The 17,246-nt window shown below is 36.7% G+C and overlaps 1 long non-coding RNA gene across 1 annotated transcript; it reads right to left on the bottom strand.

Moving 5' to 3' along the window:
• Positions 1-13,525: 13,525 nt before the first annotated feature.
• On the bottom strand, positions 13,526-14,602 carry LOC122094249. The gene is made up of 2 exons (XR_006144701.1): positions 14,217-14,602; positions 13,526-13,873 (listed from the first exon to the last, which is right to left on the bottom strand). It is a non-coding gene; the product is annotated as an uncharacterized LOC122094249 (long non-coding RNA).
• Between the last annotated feature and the right edge of the window lie 2,644 nt (positions 14,603-17,246).

Consider the following 17,246-nt stretch of genomic DNA (forward strand, 5'->3'; position numbering starts at 1 on the left):
GATATGTCACTCACATTCATGTCAGACAGACAGAAGCCATACTCTTCTTTTTCGTTTTTCATTTTTTTCTTTTTTATATGTATTTTCAATTACTTATTTTCATGTCCTAACATTTTTCATATGTGTTATGTAGGGACTGTCAGATGTGATTTCCATAATCTTCCCTTATGCTCACCAAAGAATCTGCAGTTGGCATTTATATCAAAACCTGAAGGAAAAGCACCATGGTATGTTATTGAGACTACATTTTTGGGCTACCTCACAACTTCAACTGAACCTCAGTTTCAAAAGGAAATGAATAACATCAAGGAGATCAAGGAGGAGGCATACTTGTATTTGAATGAAAACCCACCGAGGATGTAGTCAAGGCATGCCTTTGATGTAGGAGTAAGGAATGACCATATCACGAACAATATAATTGAATCATTTAATCACTGGGTTGGAGACTTAAGGAGTAAACTCATTCTCACATTGGTTGATCACCTAAGGGTGAAAATAATGGCTAGACTACATAAGAGGTATAAGAAGGCATCGATGTGGGAGTGTAAAGTAACACCAAGGGTTATGGTGAAGTTGAACAAGGTTTAGCAAGAAGTAAAGCATTGCAAGTGTCAACCGGCAGGTGAAGATCAATTTGAGGTTTTGGATAAATTTGAAAACAGATTTGTGTTAATCTAAACCATTATAGATGTGATTGTAGAGTTTGAGAAATCACTGGTATACCTTGTCTCCATGCTGTAGCTTCTATATCATACATAAGGGAAGAGTTGGTCAACTATTGTAATTCATTTTTCACTATTGAAAAATACTTTGATTCATACAAAGAGATGATCCATCAACTTCTAGATCTGACAGGGTTGAAGGACGATGCTCCTAATGAGAGAGAACTACCACAAAATCTTAAGAGGTTACCAGGTAGACCTCACAAACTCAGGAAAAGAGAACCAGGAAAAACACTTTCTTTAGATTTCAGGAAGAGATCATCATTAATTAGGTGTGACATCTGTAAGAAGGAAGAACACAATAGGAAGACATGCCCAAGGGTTGGAGGAAGCTCAGCAGGATGGATGTACTAATAAAAAGAAGAATATGAAGATAAATGCAACTCACTTTATTTGTTTAGTTGAAACTTATTTAATAAATATCTCATACTTATTTTATGTCGTGTAGAAGAAACAAAAATGAGAGAGTCAAGATGAGATCAGCACATCTCAACGAATGACTAGATCACACGCATCTATGGCTAGCACAATTGGATGTTTACATGACAAGGTACTGACCAAACAGAAAACCAATAAAGCAAAGAGGATAGTAAGGGAGAGGGGAAAGAAATGAAGCACAAGCAATTTGGATGTTTTAATTTAGAACAAGAAAATAATGTTGTATTAAGTTACTTTTTCTGAGTTTAAGACAATTTGGTGTTTCCTTATGGTTTTGGATGTTTTTGACGAATTTTCTTTTTTTAAGAACTATTTCTATTTCACACTACACATGGTTGTATGGAATATATTATGAACAGAAATTTGAATAGGTATTCATGGATATGTTTTGGATGTTTCTTTATAGTATAGGTTGTGATAAAATATATTGGTTTCAGGTGTGTAATGTTACAGATATTTAATTAAGATATTGTCCATTTAATATTAGATATGGGATGTCAATTTGGTATGAGAAAATCACATTTTCAATTTGGAATTATTTATTTACAGGTATTAAATGTCATTTTATAGCCAAAATAGTGCTCGTTTAAGGTCAAAATGGTGCCCGTTTGTTTTAGGAACTCATGACAATGATGACCCTCTCTCCATCAAAATGCTGCCCATTCAATTTGAAGGTCATGATTAACCAACAACTTAGTAATAAGAACAGTGAGAATGAACGATTTCATTTAGTTCAAATGCTTATAGGCTCGACACAACTTCACCATTAAGCATTGTAAAGTTTTTTTTTAACACATAACACTAACCTCACCACCACAAGCACACCAATTACAATTTTCATTGTTCCATACGCTTTCTCTAAATGCTTAATTCTTTTCTTCAAGGCACGAATTTCTTCTTTCATCTGTTGACTCTGGATTCTTTCACCAACAACTATTTCTGAATTAGTTGCAGGGGGTGGCAAAAGTCTTAGTGCAGCTATAGGATCACATCATGAGAAGAATCGACATCCTTTTGGCGCTTCAGGGCAGCAGTAGTACAACATGTTTGGATTTGAACTAGACTCTGAAATTTGCACCAATGCCCTTTTGGATTTAGGACATTTGCATCTTACATTTACAAACCTTAATCCACTTTGGTTGCTTTCATTAACATTAGTGGTAGACATCAATTATCTACAAATTAAACATGGTAAAAGTGGATTACAATTGTTAGCATCCAGAGTATGAGAAACGCTCAAAATATAGACCCAGAACCCAAACACAGAGAACACAAGTCATAGATCTAGAACAAAGAAAACACTAAAAAAAGAAGAATAAGAGGGGAATTATGGGATGGTAGAGAAAGGAAAACCTTCTAATGCTTCTTCTAACAACAAAAAAGCATTGGACGGTTTTCAATGGTAGAGATTAAACCGTGGGTTTTCAATGGAAATACTCATCACAATGATGGTCAAATCAAATATGAGTTCGGATACTTACACAACAATTGAAATGATTCAGAGAAACCTTAAGATCCATGGTAAATTGATTCTTTGTCCAGAAAGAATCATTAAGGGGAAATAGGGACTTATAGCACCACAGACAAACCATCAATTTCCATAGGGATAATTGCCTCACAATAGGGACAGGTAGAGCTTTCACTAGTGGGATAAATGAGAGTGGAAGGAGATGGTGATAGGGAGATACTGGGATCACATGAACTGGAGAGACAAAAAGTGTTTGCTAAGGCTGAGATAGGGTTATGCACATCTTGAGCACCAATTACCTGGTAGAGATTGATCCGTAAAGGTGTCGGTCGGACAGGATTCCTTGATGTGGTAAATTTTTCCACAAAAACTACAGATGTAGAATAGTTCATACACAAGGTCTAAGGTTGCAAAAGATCTGTTTGGCCGTCTGATCTTGGAATTGAGATAGACAGGCCACTTCTTTCGGAGGAGACTTTGACATATTAATCACAAAACTTACCCTAAATCTATTACATTGACATCGTTGAACTCAATCAATAGAAAATGCCAATCCGAACTAAAATCTCCATCTTTAGTATTCCACAGGGTGTAAACCTTAGTTACCAAGGAAGAAGAACCCTAAATGTCCAAGAAGGAAGAAAAACCCTAAATACCTTGGATGGACAAGTCGTCGGAGGGGAGAGGTTCGCATGCCGGAGGGGAATCGCATTCTGGTCAGCTTTCTACCTGAGAATCGCACTCCGAAGGGGAATTGCACGATCGAGTTGCAGGTTTTTTTTCGTCTTTTTCCTTGTTGTTCGAATGAGTATGAGTGAGTGAGGAGTGAGAGGGAGAGTGGGTTTAGAAGAAGAAAGGAAATGGAGGGCAACATTGTCCTTTCACAATAGGTGGGGGTGTTTTGGGTATGTTGTAAAAAAGACTAATAGATTTTCATTCACTTAACATGGTCGGCTAACAGCAGGAGCTGATTTGGTATTATTTGAATTTTCAGGGGGTGGCTTTGACGTTTCGAAAAGTCCATGGGGTGGCATTGAATAAGGACCAAAGTTCAAGGGGTGGTAATGCAATTTTCTCAAAAAAAAATGATCGCCCTGCCCCTCCCTTTCGACGTCTCTGTGCATGTTCTCATTTAAATGGGTCAACATCAACCTCAACCTCAACCTCAACCTCAACCTCAACCTTGACCTCAACGTCAAGCAACTTGAAATGTTACATGCAAAGATTTAAATCCTCCCTAGTCCGTGGGGGTTGGGGGGGGGGGGGTGGGGTGGCTAAAGAGGGACTAGCAACACACAGAATAAGAGAGAGAAAGTGAAATCCCATGTTTTGCTCTTCTATTATTTATTTTCTTCTATTTGACCTTTTCTCTTATTTTGTGCCTTAATGGTCCCTCTCCAGCCCCCCTCCCCCAGAAGATCTAATGGTAGAGGGGCTTCTAGTAGTCATCAACTTATGCTAGGTGTACTGTAATATGGAAAGTTATCCGATAATTATCTAGTAGTTCATTTATATGGAGAGTTGTATGACTTAGGTGGCGTTATATATTGGCAACCATTTATATGGAACTACTTACCATCACTCTATTTATTGGATAAGGAATGGAACTAAAATAAACGTAAAATGACAAAAAGATTGCTATAATTTCATTTTAAAGAATATAATTATGAATTTTTTATTTTTTTTTATCATGACGTTCTCTATTAAGTCAAAGATGTCAAGCTTCGTCCATAAAACTATTTAATCTCTTTCTCATCTTATGTCCATCATCTCCAATGCATGCATCACAGAGACTCAAGGGAGTCAAGTCTATCACCCTTTCTAAAGTGTTTTTTATAATGTTATTTTCTTTCTAGATGACTTAGCCGTGGCACCGGCAGAGAGCCAAGGCCCAATTGGGCATATGAGTAGTTAAAAGTCTTAAGACATCATTTAAGAAGGAAAGAAGGAGGGCCCACCAAAAGATCTCCAATTTTTGCCATTGTTTTCCTTCAATTAAAGGAAGCCATGTCCCACCTTACATTCCAATTAATGATCCCTTCCTTGGCGGTACTGTTCATTAACTAGGATATTCACGCCAAGAGACCAATTCAACTGATCACTCGGGTCGAAATCTCATTATTTTTGGTCGGCAATGGAGATGAGATGTCACCAAAAGTCTATTATGAAAGTCCAATTGCGTACTAGAAAATTGTTTGCCTTTTCTTCATGTAAAAATGTGAATTGGAAAATTTTTTCTTGCGAAATTAAAATTTTCATTATCTGTCTTTACTTTTAAGAAAAAAAATGTGTATTTACTATGGGTGAACGGAAAATATATTCTCTAGATTTATTACTTTGTCTCATATTAAACGAAGTCGGAATTGAAAGAACCTCTCCTCTCATAGTGATGCTTATCCTGACACCGTAATGGCTCATAGTTAATAGATTTTTTTTTTCACCGTCCTCCCCTCGTCCCCCTCACATGTAAATTTTTCTTACATTTTGAATTTTTTTTTTTAATGTTATACTTTAAAAGATATAATGAAAAATCTTATTTTATAGGAACTTTTTCATTTTTTACCATTTTACTTGGAAAACAAACATACGAAGAAATATATATTTTTTGAAAGAGTAAAAATAAAATTACATGAAATAAGATACTACTGCAAAATATCATTTACATAAAAAATTTAAAATAATATAAATAATTTAATGATTGTTTAATAATGAAATTTAAGGGAGGAGTGGGGAGGGTGGGACTTTTACCAAACTGGGTCCAAATCGATTAAGGCTTGGTAACTGACTGATAAGCTGAACCTGATAAAGCTCAGGATCTACTAACCGATTATTAACCAGTCTTGGTCCTAGGCCTTAGATTATATGATTGGCGAATTTTGGATCTTGGGTCTAGAGATATAGGACCAATTAAAGACTCAACTGAACCGACCGGCCTGATCGGGTTGACAACCCCTTTTACGCAATTGAATGGTTACACATTATTAATTAAAGGGTAAAAAAATGCTTCTTGGTTGCATTCCCTACTTTCTCTATAGGGTGCTCGTGAAATGACACCCCTGACCCCTTGGGTGGAGATCCATGCTTGTTCCCCCATTGACCCAAGTGCTGGTGTGGAGGGCCACATGACCAATGCACATCCGATAACTAGAAACCCCTTGAGATGCATGCCCAGGATACTTCAACTGTCGGATGTGATTGAACGCAAGTGCAGTTGGAAAGAATCTGAATCCAAATTTGATAGTACTCGACCAATACATGATTTTTTCCCCCCATCTAGTCTGGCGCCTGCATCAGATTAACTTCTGAGGACAAGAAAGCTAAAGGTCATTAAAGAAGCAAAAAAAATTGGGTACTTCATCGTTTTAGTTGGATTACAATGAATGAAGATTAACACGAGAAAAAATATCAAAACAAAGGAGCAGGACTTGCATAAAAAGCCTTTATCGTATTCTTTGCAATGGTCCCATGTCTATCATCTTTGTAGCCCGTGCACATTTTTCTTACGAAATAAATTTATGAGAGAGGTTTCCCAAAAAGCAACGTGATTTCTACCCTAGTATAAGGATCAATGAGAGTACACATGAAAGCATCAACGATGAGATTTTTACATTTCATGTGGGACAGGGGGATTATTCCCTCCCATGTGTCTTGGCACAAGGACCATGCTACCTTTAACATTAGAGGAATTTACAAGACGAGATAAAGGGACCTCGTAAGCATCAGAGTACAAAAGGTGAGAGAGGACACAGTGATACCATCCCAAAGAAGGAAAAAAATCAGTGTGAAGAACCAATTTGTAGTCTCTGCATGCGCTGTAGTTGTTGTAGTTTTATCTATATAGGAGAGTATCTTTGAACCACCTGGTACCATTCTTCTTTCAAAGATAATTTTATATTATTTTTTGGGCAAGAAATTGTTGCTTAATCGTGTGATCCCGCATCAGAACAGGGCCAATGAGAGCACATGCAAAGGCATCAATATGGATGGAATCTTTTATTTCATGGGGGATGTCACGCCCAAGAAACTAGAGAGGTGTTGAGAGGGTGGGGTGAGCACTCTTTACTCCCACATCGGCTAGAGAGGAAGATAGTGGGCTATTGATAAAGGGTAATTTCCTTAACATAACACGATTTGTTTTAAAGCCGTGAGGGGGAAACCCCAAAATGGATAGTATTATGCTAATTAAGAGTCAATCCATTACAAATGGTATCATAGTAGACCTCGATCATGTGATTGGATACTGCAATGGGAGAGAATGGCATGCCGGCTTAGACAAGAGAGGCATTCAAGGGAGGTGGGTAGATTCCTTAGTCCTACATCGACTAGGGGAAAGAGATTGGGCTAGTAGGTAACATCCAGTACCTCTTCCATGGTCACAATGAATTTTAAAATAAGTTCACCCCAATGTGGACAATTATAAAAATCACTTTGAGATGGCGTAGAGTAACATCGCTCAAGAACCCTTGCCCTATTTATAAAAAGGGATTGAGTTCTTGTCCAGGGCATAGACAACCTCACAATGTTCTTTCTCCCCTATGGTAATAAAGAAAAGGGAGAGGATTGTGGGAGATTGACATGGCATTTCATAGGAGGGAGCAGAGACATAGACATAGACATAGCCGAACGCTAGTTGAGGGTTCTTTGCCTAGGATTGCGGACCCAGAACCAATGCGGGGCCAATCACAACACGCACAAGAGCAACAACAAGCATTTGATTTTTTGCATTCATAAGACATGGCGATCATTTCACCTCTCATTATATCTGGGTGTGGGTGCCATGCTGTCAAATAGGGTTTCCCTAACAAAACGTCTCTAAACCACCAGCGTGGTCTCCACACCCTCATATGATTTTTTCCCTTTCTTCAAAAATAAATAAATAAATAAATCAATCAATCAATGTGAAAGAACGTAAGCTACATTGTATCTCAAAGAATCCTTTCGTGTGAAGTTGGTAGCTGGTGGTGCATGAAAGCCCATTACTACCTGAAGGTCTTGGGTTCCACATCAATGGCGGTGTAGAATGATAATCATTCACATGGGCCCACATTGATAGGAGAGAGAAGATAATAAAAAATCCACGTGAGAAAGCAATGGTACACTGACATTGAATCAGATTCCCAGCTGACACCCTTTAATTCGGGTGAGATTTTAACCCTTCCCCTGCTCCCCTCATAAACCCCTCCGCCTTCTGAACTGTTCCCCTCATAAACCCCTCTGCCAACCGCTTAGAACAGTAAAACTCCACCGGCTCTGCACAATTTAAATACGTCCTTACAACATGAAAGCCATAGGGACGTGCCAACCGCTCCTACTGAGGATATACCAAAGTCTCCACACCAATATGAATGCTGAAGTGTTTGGCATGAGATGCCAAGTCCCTCTCCTCACCCAAAATTAAAAACACTAAAACAGATCAGATTTTCAGCCATGGGGGACAGAAAATTTAAAGCATGAAGATCCAAGAATTGAACACACAGCAGATTAAGACTAGGCCTGTGTTTGGTATGCATTATCATAATAGATTCTGAGTCTAGAACGTATTTTGAAAACCAATTCTTCTTCTCTTTTTGCTTGCTTCAAAATGCATTCTAAACCCAGAATCTATTCTGAGATGCCTACCAAACACAACCAACGATAATATCAAACTCATTCTGAAGATCATAGCAGACTGATTATCCCTCACTCCAATTCCAAAGTTCCAAATGCAGAAATATATACCTATTTTACTGTCTATTTCGACAATATATTGTTGGGAATGTGCCGAAGTCTTGTTAAATCTAAGAGAAATTTCATCTGATATTTAAAGAAACCCTGAGAAAAAACAAAGACATTATGCATTATGCATGATCCTACCTTCTGATTATCTAGCTTTTTGGGATGCTGAAACCACGAAGCTAGAACTCGAAAAATTGAAGCCAACGATTGATGAAGGAATGGAATGGAAACAAATTCTTAACTACTGTAAAATAAAAGCTTCCCCATCAGGACAGTGATTCACTTCAACCTTTGGCATATGCTTATCTCATTTGAAAATCCCACAAGCAAATCCACTTGGATGGCCAGACCAGTCTGATGAATCAGACCTGTCCAAGCATATACCAAGAGAATCCAGCATCTACATTCATGTCAGCAAAATCATGTGACCTAACACCGAACCCATCTCTAGAAGGAAAGTTACAGCTGCACTGCTCCTCGCCTGGCCAAACTACTGAACCACTAGCGTCTGAATGAAGCTCACTAAAACTAGAATGGTTGCTTAAATGACATTTTAAGCAATCCTCTGAACTGATATACCTTTATTGAAAATTCAGTTGCAAAGCATCTAAACCAAACTGTTTGGCTACAGAGGAGATGTTAATTGACAGACCTATGCAAACAATCCATTGAGATATCAGAGCAGAAGAAAATGTAAAACCGGTTTTTATGCATAGCTTGGATGATCTTAGATATACGCAAGGATTAAAGTATCGGTATCGATCGCCGTATCGATCGGCTAAAATTAAGATACGTATCGGAGAGTATCGTATCGTATCGGAGATACGCTAAGATACGCTAAAGATACACACATAAATCGATAGGAAACATTTTTTTAAACACTTTTGCATAAAGAGTTTGTTAAAAAAATGTATTGATAACATGTATTATGCATAAACACTAAATTAAGGGTATCGTACTAAGAATTCAAGGTTTGTAGTTGTCCCATAAATGTAAAATCCTTATTCCCAACTTTGATTTCCACTTTAGTTAGAGAGAAATATGGCTGACAGCAACTTTGGAACAAAAACCCTTCAAAAAATCGTGTTTTTCTGAAAAATTACCCATCTTGGCCATTATATGACCAATACGTATCGATCGATACATATCGATACTCATCGATACGTATTGATACTCACCGATACGTACCGATATATATCGATACTCACCGATACGTGCCAATACATACCGATACGTACCAATCGATACTTACCCATACTCACCGATATGTACCAATACATACCAAAACGTACATTTTACCTCAATTTTATAATTTTCATAGTCGTATCGAGGCATATCGTATCGTATCGATGTGTATTGGTGGTGTATTGATGCATATCAGTATGTATTGTAGGATATATATCGATACGAAAGGATTTTAAAAATTTCATGTATCGTATCGATGTGTATCGTATCGGTCGGCTAAATTTAAGATACGTATCGGAGGGTATCGTATCGGTATCGGAGATACTTAAAACCATGGATATACGATTTATAAGCAGTTAGACCATCATGATATGTAGTCTCTGTGTTTGTGCCTAATGCTTGGTTGGTATAGCACTAATGGCTTTGTTGAAATAGAATTAGTTGATTGTAGATACAGAATGCAAGTGACTCTAATGGAAGAACTAAGGGCCTGTTTGATAACGTTTCTGTCGTTTCTGTTTCAAGAAACGGTAGAAACATAAATTTTCATTTCTAGAAACAGAAACAGAAACAGAATTAAAGGTGTTTGATAAGTCATGTTTCTGGAAGTCGATAGTAACCGGCGAAAGAATGGCCACGAGTCATTTCCAGAAACGGTGAAACAAGCCTGAGTCGTTTCTTGAACCATAAATAGGTAGAAATTTCAATTTCTATTTCTGAAAACAAATGAAACGAAACTGTTTTATCAAACACTTTTTGTTCCGTTTCTTGAAACGTTATCAAACGGGCCCTAAGTGTCTACGAGTGACCACACTTCTAGTACATTCATCCAATCTCCAGTCATAAGGACAGTCCTTTTAAGGGCATTTATCTCTTCAGGCTTCTCAGTTATCCTAATAATTTGTAACCTCGGGTCTGGCTGATTCATCCAGTTCTGGTATTCCAGGGTGGTCTTTAAGGATTTATTATTGCGGTAGGTTAGTTTTTCCAAATTGAAATATTATTATTTTTTAAGTACAAGAAAGAGTAGAAAAAGTTAAGTTGTCACATATATATGGATACTAATGCCAATGATAATTTTTCACTGAATGAATCATTTTTAAATATATAAGATCCTACAAGTTTAGCACCCAAGAGCCATTCTTAGATTTAACTATCTTCTTTATCACCAATATTCTCTGCATTTTCTTCATTGCTCTGTAACTATAGATATCTGCAATCTGAACCATTCTAGTTTTTTATTAAACCTCAACCTTAAAGAATCACTCTAACCCTTCCACTAGTCCTAAACCTAATCCTATGTGTTTCAGTCCCAAAACCTGAAAATCGCAAACTAAGTTCCGAAAAATACGGAAACCCCCTCCCCCCCCCCTTTACAATCTTTTTGACCTTTCTACTGAGATTCGAGCCCTAAACCTTACAACCAAATTGACCCTTCTGAGTTCTCTCTTTTCAGAACCTAAAGATTTCCCCAAACTGAACCACTCTGAATCCATCTGAGTCTGAACTTTTGTGATTATCTTAGATATTAATTTTGCTACTGTAAGAACCAAGAGTTCCAACTCGGAACATATAAAGGGAAAAAAACAGCTAGAAATTCTGGAGATCCCAACCATTGGATTCTTTCTGGCATGAAATGGAAAAGAGAGCCACTTAAGAGCTGGGATAGTTCCTCTTAAGGGTATTATCTCTGTTCTTAATAATTTAGAGCCCTGAGTGTGGCTGATTCATCCAGTTCTGGTTTTCCAGGGTGTCTTTAAAGAGTTTATTATCTCCATAGGGGGTTAGTTTTTCCAAATTCAAATGTTATTTACTTTTTAAGTACCAATGGAATTGATAGTTTTTCAGTTAACGAATCATTTTTCAATAGATAAGATCCTATGAGTTTGCTGCTGCCTGGTTTTGCACCCAAGAGGGACTCTTAGGTTTTATTATTTTCTCTTTGTCACCAACACACTGCATTTTTCTTCATTGCTCTGTAACTCTATATTTCTGCAATAAACCATTCTAGCTCTTTATCAACCTCAATCTTAAAGCATCACTCTAACCCTTCAACTAATCCCAAACCTAATCCCATGTGTTTCATTCCCAAACTCCCCCCCCCCCCAATATTTCTACTGCATTTATACTCAAAACTTTTTCTTTTGAATTTATATCATTCGTGTCTCTGTTACAACACAGCAAAGCTAAATGGTTCGAATGAAATCCAATGGAAACCGCACATTAAGTTCCAAGAAACACTAAAAACCCCTTACTTTACAATTTTGTTGACCTTTCTTCTGAGATTCAGACCCTGAACCAACTCACTACCTAATTGACCCTTACAAGTTCTCTCTTTTTAGAACCTAAAGACTTCCCCAATCTGAACCAAGGGTTTAAGTATTGGCAACGGGTATCAAATCGAAGAGGTGATTTTAAGATATGTATCATATCGTATTGAAAATATGCAAGATACACTAAAGATGTGCATGGAAATGGTCAAGGAATGCATGGTTGTGCTTATGATACATATAAAATGTAGTTTTGAAGAACAAAACACCTTATACAATATGTAAACATATTATAATAGATTGATACAAGGATTTAAATCATTTTTTAAAAAATAAATAAATAATACGAAAAAAGAGCTTTAAGCACCAACAAAAAAAAAATATAATAATAATAATAATAATAATTAAAAAAAAAAAAAAAGTTCTGCAATTTTACCTCTTTTTCACCCAAAACAGTTTCAATTCAAGATTTGAGTGCTGTAAATCTGATATGGTGATAATTATCGTTGTTTTTTATTTTAGATGATTTTCCCCAACTCAAATCAAAGAGAAAAACAAGTTTCCAAGGCCTTTGTTTCTCTTAGTTTCGTATCTCACTTACGATTTCTGTTTGTAGGTTCGAAGGAGGTGTTTCAAGTGTATCTTACCTGCATCGATCCATATCAGACTGTGTCACCCAATACAAATTGTTTTTAAAAAATAAGTATTGTATCAGTAAGTATCATATCAATACCCACAGATATACGTATCAGCCAACACAATACACATTAATACTTAAAATTTTGTTCTGAACCACCCTGAATATCTCTGTGGATTTTGTTATCAATTTAGATATTAATTTTTCCTAGTTTATGACTCAAAAGTTCAAGTTACAACTCCAGTTATGCAGGATGTTGACCTCAGGAATCAGACCCTAGTCATCTGTCTAGCATATTGACAACAGGCATATATGCTTTGAAGGGAAAATTATTTTAAAAAAAAGTTTTGGGGGGGGGGGTACCAGGGAAAACAAATAATATCTATTAGTAAAAGAATCACACCTAAACTACAAATTTCGAATTTTATGTCTACTAAACCAATAATAGATTTGCGCCAAAAAAAAACCATAATAGAAAAAGAGTTAGCCTATAACGCTTCTTAAGTTGTTGGGATTTATAAAAGCACAAAGGATCCTTAAAATCACAATTAACGTGTCAGATACAGCCTTAAAAGTTAAAAGTCCTCACTCATATGGTAATAACAAAAATACGCTAAATGTTTTTCAATTTAAAGACATTAGGGGGTGTTTCAGCCATTTTACATGCCTTTAACAACCAAAATAAGAACACGATTTTATCTTTGGAGGGTTTGACAGAGAGAAATCAAAGAGAGGATTTTTTGGATACAGTTCTTTCTGTGAGGGGTTTTAAGATATTTTCTCCCAACAAATTTTGCTTTCTACTTGATGCTTCCAAAGTCGTTAGAGAACAGGTTTTCTCTGTTTGAACTTGTGCCAATGTATACTTCACATTTAAAATCCATAAGATGAACATAAGCATCAAATTTATTCAGGATTAAAATCTATTAAGTAAAAAATGAAAAAAAAAATTTGTTTGAAAACCATATACATTGTCTCGAAAAGAAAAGATATGCATATATGTATGTATTTGTCATGTATGCAACTATGCATATGTATGAGTAGAAAATGAAATCAGATATTATATAAACCACCAATGAAAGATCCAGTCTTTCAAAAAGCAATCAGGATCAGTAAAGTAGAATATTGATGTATATATGTATGTACATAGCGTTTCATAATTGTATTCCATGGGGAACTGCCACACATGAAGAATCAAGAAATTCTGCAAAATGGCACACTCATGCATTACAGAGCAAAGACAAAGAGTAAGATGCTTCTGGGTAATCCAAAAAAAAAAAAAAGGAGAAAAAAAAAAAACCGACTCAATGGAATAACCTACTATCTTCAGCTCGGTGGGTCATCATAACTCCATTCTCTGCAAGTAACTGAGGAATGTGAAGGCATGAAAGAATGGTTATCGACCTCCATCAGCAAACCTTTCAGAATCTGCCTTCCCCTGCAATTAATTTTGAGCTTAAAAATGGTGAGCCAAAATGCTAAAGAAAGGAACATAGGTGATAATTAAAATCAAGGTTGAAAAACTGGTTCCCGGAATCCAATTGCATAGCTATAGAATCTTGACTTCAAGGAGTTGATTCAGTGACTCGGTGAGTAATTGGATTTTTAAGACTGAATATTGATTTTCCAGCTAAAAAAAGAACATCGGATTTCAGCCACTGTTTTCAAACAGATGAGTAACTGAATGATAAAGAGGAGAAAAGATCCAACTCGACTGAGTCATGAATCAGTTCATCTAGTTTTTAAATTTTTGGCTAATACAATTACTATGATGAGCTTACCCTGTTAATAATAAAGACATCGTCTGCTCCATTGATGCATTGGAAATATACAATAAACATCATAGATTAGAGGAGTCCCAGCTAGCATCAACAGCCCTGATGATCTTCTGATGTAGTTTAACACCAGAGCAAGCAATAATGCCTCGATCAAGGCCTTCTAGATATATACCCTGAGAAAAGTCTAATGGACGACCTCCGGCATCAGTTACCACACCACCAGCCTCTTGTATGATGACAACACCAGCCGCATGATCCCATATCTTCTCTTTGTATCCAGCCTTTGCAAACTTCATAAAAATCTCTGCATCCCCCCGAGCTATGGCAGCATACTTCACCATACTATAGACCCGCAAAGGCTGATTTCTGTCACGGAGGGTGGGGGGGGAGTTGTGAGAGTGAGTGAGAGATCAATTTAAGATATCGATCCAACTAAAACCATTTTAAAAAGAATTAGAACCATTTAATATGCATGTATATTAGTACAACATAACACATGTAATATTTGCATGCTATCTCAATGATGAACATGGCTCTGGATCCCAAAATGGTATTTGGAAACTTTCTTTTCCTAACTCCAGCTACTTTCAGCACAGATGTATCTTTTTTTTTTTTATAGGTATGCCCCAAGGAGACTTTAACTCATGACCTCTTAATAATGAGGTTTTGGACCTTGCCAACTGAGCTATCCCCTTGGGGTTCCGCACAGATATGTTCTTACTAAAAAATTAGCATAGTGATAAAAAAAATATTTCCAAATAGTAACACATGCATCCATGCCTAGTTGCAGGTTCGACAAGGATTTTTTTCTATTATTTTGATGTGTAAATTTTACAAAGGAGCAAGAGGCTGCAAGAACAGCCCAATAGTGCTATAAAAAGATGTGAGCCTGCCGAATCATACTGCAAATATGTTGGAAGCAGCTTTACAAAAAAATCACAAAAAAGAACAGAAGCCTATCTTGATTAGGATCCAGAAAGGATAGCCCACTCTGCACATCTTACAGCCAGAAGTACAAACAATAACTATTCCCTGGATACTCAAATTGCTTGGTAGGATGGTTCCCGTAGCCTTCAAAAATATTTCAATTCCCTTCCAACTAAAAGGGACAAGCAGACCACAGGCGTCGAGAGCAATAGATTAGTGGGTCTGTGGGTGGTTTTTTTTTGTGCAGAAACATCAGATAAGCATTAGGGGATAATGCGGGCCCAGTCCAGAAATTTTACCCTATTTAATATCTATGAGGCATGGACTTTAACTCTGTAGGTTTTATTTTTGATGGGCTGAACTATAAGACCCAAAAGTAGGGGGTCTATATGGGTGTACAAAATCAAATATTCAGCTAGAAGTGGAGTCCATTAAGTAATGTAGTTGGCTATCGTTTAATCATTAAAGAGTCCTATTTTGGACTTTTTTTAAATAAATAAAAGAAATAAAGAAAATCTTTTTCTTCGTTTCTCTACTTACTTTTCCAAGCAAAGGATCAACAGTTGCCCTTTCCCTCACTATTGTTTGTGCAGAAACAAATAAAGTCCGAACTTGCCCACATTTTAGAATGTTTTGAAATGTTACTGAAACATTTACATGGTTTTCTCTGTCTTTTTATTATGTTTTTTATGTTTTGCTACTCGTTGAGGGTATTGGTGATACTGCAGGGGTAGTTTGGGAAGATAGTTCAGATTGTTATTAGTTGTTTATGCTCTCTATTTTTATTTTGGTTTCGTGTGAAGGGTATATTTGTAAACACTGTTTTAGTTTATTATATAAAGCACATAGAGGCTCACAGATTGGCTATACTAGACAAACTGTGAGCGATGTTTCTTTCTCTACAAAGCTTGCTGCTCTCTCTTCTACTTTCTTCTTGTGCAGATTCTGGTTTCTCCTGCTGGATATTGTTTCCTGGTATCAGAGCACATTTAACCAGTGTTTGCTACCCTTTTTTATATTATTATTCTGAGAGACTCTATCTAGAGTTCTCTCTGTAATTTGTACCTCACCTATTGCTGCAACCTACAACCATGGTTCAAGATCTTGGCTTGTTTTTTTAGATTAGCGAGACGTCATCACAGGCGAGATTGAAAAACGACAAGATCACCGAGATCTCGCCAAATCTCACTAAATCTCGCCAAGATCTCGCCTCTCTGTCTACTTTTTTGAAGAAAAAACTCTAAGGGGCAAGAATTTTGGTGTTTTTGCTTCAGGATCTCCATTCCTACACTCATTGAAGCTTAAAGAGTAGAGAATATTACCTCCTCATCCACAATTGGAGTTACTTTTCTTCTCAAGAACCATATTAGATAAAAAAAAAAATCTTCTCCAACCCATTTTTTCATCGAATCATTAGTAGTATATCTTATGTCATTTCAAAATTTCAAATGTATGTTAATGTGACTCATCAGTCATCAATGTTAATTGTTAATCAATTATCTATACTGTCTTTTAAATTCTTACGATTATGGTGTGTCATGTGTTGGTTGTGGAATGCGGTGGATTGTGGAATAAAACATACTAGCCTAGGTTCCAAAGAGCCAGAAACTACTTACATAAGGTATGAAGTCAAAGTACCATTTTAAGTTTGATTTTAAAAAACTGATGTTTCCATTGTGTTTAGAAGTCCTAAAATAGGGTAAATACCTAGTTTCAGGGACTACAAAGACCATATGACCACCGAGACCAGCCACCGAGTTGACCGCGAAAAAATACATGATCTCGGCGAGATCTGGCGAAATCTCTCCTTTTTGGATTAGCGAGATGGGGGGCAAGAGAGAGATATTAAACCATGCCTACAACGATGAAGACCTAGTTTATGACGATAAAGAACTAGCGGTCTGATCTGAGATGCTGCTGCTGCCTTATTGATTGAAGATTTTATTATTTCTATGTTCTCTGAGGATCTATAGTACCTGCAGTCGCTGGTTTGTGATTTATATCAACTGCGAATGACATCCTCTACTCTGTGGTTTCTAAATCTGATCTGAGATGCTGATGTTACCTTATTGATTGAAGAGTTAATTATTTATTCTTCCAATTTCT

Source organism: Macadamia integrifolia, chromosome 11, assembly GCF_013358625.1.
Source record: "Macadamia integrifolia cultivar HAES 741 chromosome 11, SCU_Mint_v3, whole genome shotgun sequence".
NCBI lineage: Eukaryota > Viridiplantae > Streptophyta > Magnoliopsida > Proteales > Proteaceae > Macadamia > Macadamia integrifolia.